We start from the raw sequence: 5,908 nt of genomic DNA, 5'->3' as shown, positions 1-5,908 counted from the left end.
CACAGCGGAAAACGCCGTGGCTTCTTATTACTAAACTTTCTTTAACTTCTTAGATTCTGTAAGGCTGCAAGGTGGATCAGTGGTTAGCACTGTTTCCTCGCAGCAAGGTTCCCGTTTCGCATCCCAGTGGGGACATTGCATGTTATCCCCATGCAGTGTGGGTTCTCTCCAGGTTCTCCGGCTTCCTCCCACAGTCCAAAAACATGCTGAGGTTAATTGGTGATTCTGGATTGTCCATAGGTGTGAATGTGAATGTGCTTGGTTGTCTGTCTCTAAGTGTAGCCCTGTGATGGACTGGTGACCTGTCCAGGGTGTCCCCTGCCTTCATCCTAAATCAGCTGGGATAGACTCCAGCCCCCCCGCGACCCTAGTGAGGATTAGACGGTGTATAGATAATGGATGGATGGATGGATTCTGTAATATTGACTGAAATTAATCTGTGTAAGATAATAAGTAGCTGAAAGTACATTCTGCTTCCTAATGTCTGTTCCACATTTCAGCAGGAAATAGTGTACTACTTTACTCCACTACATTAATTTGCTCAAGTTGGCAGCCACAACTATAGATTTTATGTTTTTTATTTTATTTTATTTGTTGATTGTTATTTTTACTTTATAAAGCTTACTACCTCTCCCTTCACTGAATAACTGATCATTAAAATGGGTATCTCTTTGCAAGTAGAGTTTTAAATCAAGGTTTTAGCAGTTGCATCCTTATCAGTGAATGAAAGAAAAGTTTTTATGTGATGATATCTGTGCTCATTTTTATTTTTAGCTCTCTATTAACTTACAACCCTTATCTTCAAATGCAATAAATGTGACACCTCTGAGCAGAGATGATTCAGATATCTTTATTTGTGAAGTTAACAAAATACTGTTGAATGTGTGTCGTAGACGAATCTGTTCTATCCGACCAAGCTTTATTTAAGCATAATGAATAAATCATATGATGAGTAACACTGAGGAAGATAGGTAGCAGCAAGTATTATGTATTTTAATCTCTTGCTATAATACAAAACACAATGAGCTCTTCTTCTGTGAGAATGAATAATTTATCCGTTGCATCTGTCAAGAGCTCTTGTGTTCTCAGTATCAACACAAATAATCAAAGGCCAGCCAGAGTGTTTTGTGTTGTTTCAGGAAGCCCATCGCTCTGCAATGAGACTGTTTATTCGCTCCTGTGCATTAATTGTTTCATGTTTGAATGCATTTCTCTTTTCCAGAAGCTCCTTCTCTAAAATTATCAAAGAACAGACTTTACTAGGATGGATGGAGGCAGGAGCCGGATTTCAACACATCTGACACTATTCCAGTGCTCTCAGAGTGAGAGATTTGGCTCTTCTTTGTTCTACAAAAAAGTCCTGATATGCACAAAAAATAGGAACTCAGCAGGAATCAAGGTGGGAGAAGAACTCAACTTTAATCTTTAAACAAAACGCTTTCCTCTAACTGTAATTAAAAAAGAACAAAAACTCTTATAGTAGTTGAATGTTGGTGCTGAATTTAACCAAGTTTGGCAGATGAAAAAGGAGCTGCAGTGTGTGTGAACCTCAGCCAAGACAACACCCAAGGCAACTGCACAGTGCATGTGTTTCATTTGTGTGCAGTGCAATGCAGTTTTTCCTGCATAACTGCAATAGAGTTTCAATTCTAAAAAAAGTAATCTGGATCATTAACATTTTACAGTTTTCAACAACATGTAAATATACAGTCTGTTTCTGTAATTGTATTAATATTGTTGTGTATTTATAAAATACCGTAAAAGTCTGTAAAATGAAACGGGAAAATTATGTAGGGTTACACATTTTTTTAAGGTGTAGTTGTAGTTAGGAGGACGTTTGATTACTTGCTGGCAACATTTTAAACTTTAAGCTTAACCTCTTAATTTGACCTCAGGAAGCAGGACGTAAACGTGGATGTCTGTATCATGACTTCCAAAAACATCTGTTTCTCCATGTCACTTGAAACTGAATTTATGGTGGACAGAAGGCTGAAACACAGAAAAAAAAGCAAAAACAAAAAAAAACACCTGTGGGTATTTACAGACTAACTGACCCCTCCCTCACTCTGTTGTTGGGTTTCTTGTCTAATCAGCCAGAATAATTGAAAATACTTGAGTCTATGTGACTGTGAAGAGCCTTACAGTTGCAAAGATGAATTTCTCCTGTTTGTGATACTGTAGACTGGAAAGATGCAGCCAGGCGATGAGATGGCACTGCTGTTATCTGATTGTGATGTTACTCATCATTTAGAGATCAGACTGATCCCTGAAGGGGCTCAATCGCTGCTCTCTAAAGTTCCACATTCAGTTACTGATATACTGGCTTCATATCTGACTCTGATTGACATGTTGCAACGTGTCAAGGCACTTTGAAAATCTACTTTTTTCAGGCAGCATTTCCATTTCAAACACTGACTTTGAGACAGGTATTTTCTGAGTGTATTCAGAACAATGAGAGCTTTATATTTCTATATTTATATCCAGAATTATCTTGGAATTTAAGCAGACACTTGTTGCATTATTGTGTCAGACGATTAACAGTTTTGAGTCTTTGTTTTGCTAAAACAGAAAAAGCTATGAATTTTACCACATGAATGAGTTTCAACAGCTGGTCACTGCAAAAGAACTTAAAGCAAACCTTGTTGTATGTTTAGATAAATAAATGGAGGTGAATTACTGATTAGTCTGTCAGACCGAGAATCATAAAAGTCAGTAACCCCTTGCACCGCTTTAGTTTACTTGAGGTGAAGCACTTTTCACATCCATATTGCATGTACACAAATGCATAAATTACATAATTTGTCATTTTAAACAACACACTCATGGTTTATTTAGCATTTGTTGAAGTGAATAGTTCTCGTATTGTGTTTTTTATAGTGCTAATTCTTTCTTGTTTGACCAGTACTGGGGTGTTCATGCTTCTGAAGGGTCATCTGACTGGCTTCTGGCAAAAGATAGAAGGAAGCGCCAGTGCTGGGAGTACTGGCTTTGATCAGTCTGTATATATGTTACCTTTTGTTCTCAGTTTGTCAGGTCAGTTCTGAGTTTTGTTTGATCAATGCAGCTGTTTTTGCTGAGTCATTCTGTTACCATAGCTTTAGTTTAGTTCTGTTCGTTTGGCCTCTTTTATGGGCCCAGAACTTTTGAACTTGCTTTTGTAACTTTGAATTTTAAAGTTTTAGAGTGGTCTCCCCAAAGTCCTGACTTAAACCTCATCAAGAACCTGTGGACTGTGCAAAAGAAACTGTCAGAAAACCAACACATTTAGTCACTTTTGTCAAGAGGAGTGGTCAAAGTTACAACCAGTGGCTTGTAGACAGCTGCCAAAAGTGCTTAGATGAAAATGGCCAGCATACACTTAACCTAATTTTAGCATTTGTGTCCATCCATCATCTATACACCGCTTAATCCTCACTAGGGTTGTGGGGAGGGGGGGCTAGAGCCTATCCAAGCTGACTGAGGGTGAAAGCAGTCTAACTCAGGGTTACACAGAGAGACAAACAAGCACACACACTACGGACAATTTAGAAACACCAATTAACCTTAGTGTGTTTTTGGACCATCCTTACCGGGGATCTTCCAGCTGTGAGGCAACAGTGCTAACTCCTGAGCCACTGTGCAGCCCAGCTGTATGTATATTTCGAATAAAATGTATTTTTTTGACCTGGCACATTTTGCCATTTTTTCCAGAGGACCTATAGTAAATCTATGAAAGAACCTAAATCCATGATTGTGACAAAGACGCATGTGTTTCAGTGATTATATTGCAGTAAGTTAAGAGTTATAGCAGTCATTGGAATCTCAAGACTGCCATGATATACATTGTCTTTACAATTGTATGCTTACTTTTGTTCACAACTGTGTCTAATCTTATGAGTAAAATGATCCACTATATATTAGTTGCTACTTTCTGCAAACAATCCCACCGTGCAATGCTTTATATTTTAGAAATTCATTTTTTGGTGACCATAGAACCATGACATGTCCATAAATAAATAAAAATTTAACATTACAAATGTACCTGACTGATGGCAAAACTGGGCTAAACCTAACACTGATTCCATGAAAGCATCATATTTGTGTTATTTGTGTTAACTTTGTACTGTCTATGAGCACCAGTCTCATTTATGAAATTTATCTTCTTTTTTTTTTTTGACAATTCTTCATCTATTAATTTATCTTTTATTATGAACACAGTTAGTGAAGAGAGATACAGCCGCTGTGACCAACAAGTGAAAAGAAAATCCTCCATTTATTACTGTGAATTTATTGATGGCGGGCATCATAAAGCTCTTGTTATATTTATGACTTGTACTTTTCAGCACAGTACTTTTAAAGCACCAGTCAGACTGAAATCCTAAAGGGAGATTCTTCATCTCAATACCAGCGTCATGCTGCTTATCACATCCTCATGTACTGAGTTTTTCCTGTGCTGAACCTTTCAGAATCAGGGGTTATTAGCATCACAGACCTCTCTTACTGTAAGGGGAGGTTGCTATGAGACGGCTGAGCTTCAAAACGGCACTATAGATTGAAGTGTTGGCAGATAAGATGGGTTCATCTCTATATGTGCATGTTCAGAGGAGTCCAATGCGTTTTTTGTGTTTTGATATTGATATTGTTTTTGATATTCACAATATACTTCAGCTCCATGAAAGTATTTTAAACCCAAATCTGTTCAAGCACACTATACAAGTTTAGTTTGACTGCTAGCTTCATATAGAGACAAACAATATTTGATTTTTGTAAAATAAAAATACTTTTAGACAAAGTAAACTGCTTAAATTCACTTCCTCTTTAACACACTTCACATCTTCTCCACTACATTTATTCATCAGTTGCTTTGCAGATGTAGATTTTACATGCAAAACATAAGATCAAAAAATAAGTAAACAGCTTTATGTCGCAGATTAAACTACACAACAGCATAAAAAGCTGGTAAAACCTCCACCTCTGGTCAGCAGTGACAGTAAGATGCTTCCTACACATTTATTTATTTTTAAGTGTGTTTTGTTTTTTTTTGTTTTTTTAATGTGCGGGCTTTGAGAACAGCGTATTTGCAGCTTGGGATGCTTTTAAGATGACAAAAGATGTTTGCATTAATATGTGCCTGTAGCATGAATCATGGGACGTGTTACAGCACACGTGAATGAGTTCTTCAGTAGATGTGCAAAGCTTTCATCATCACTCTGCCCATGCAGCCACAGCAAACACTTTGATATTGATTAGTAGTTATCACAGTGTACTTTGAACTTTTCTGAGGCTTCACTGCAGTTTTACTGTCATGTTACATTTACGGTCATTAAAAATAATAAATACTGAGGGGAAAAAAAAGACTGTCTGAGTCTTATTGAACCTGAAGATGGTCAGACAAAGTGGGGTGTCAGGTCTGCATGTGTATCTACAATTCTACCTAATTGCATGTATGTATGTATGAGTATCTTATATCTGACTGCTGCATGATTATTCCTCTTGAATAACCATTTCGGAAACCAATAAATTGGTAAATTTCATAAGGAGTGCTCATGCATACACTTGCAATGTTAAGTAAAAGCCTGAGTATCTGTATGTCTACTCCTATCTGATTGTGTCACCACTTGTAGGGGGAAAAAATGTTTTTAGTTATGTAGCCTGTTGATGAATTTACATTTTTATCTAAAACATCAAATTAACCGTGGTGTTTGTGCAAGAATAGAATAGAATAGAATAGAATAGAATAGAATAGAATAGAATAGAATGATTTTATTGTCATCATACACAACATAAAACAAAATTAAAAGACAATTCCAGTGGTGCAAAATACAAGCATAAAAAAGACAAATAAAAATATATAAATATATTTACAAAAGGAGCCAGAAGGATGTATATACAGTTAGGAATTAGCATGGTAATAATCAATAAATATATT

This window comes from Stegastes partitus, unplaced genomic scaffold (genome assembly GCF_000690725.1).
Source record: "Stegastes partitus isolate 25-593 unplaced genomic scaffold, Stegastes_partitus-1.0.2 Scaffold20, whole genome shotgun sequence".
Lineage (NCBI taxonomy): Eukaryota > Metazoa > Chordata > Actinopteri > Pomacentridae > Stegastes > Stegastes partitus.
This window is presented reverse-complemented; position numbering follows the sequence as displayed.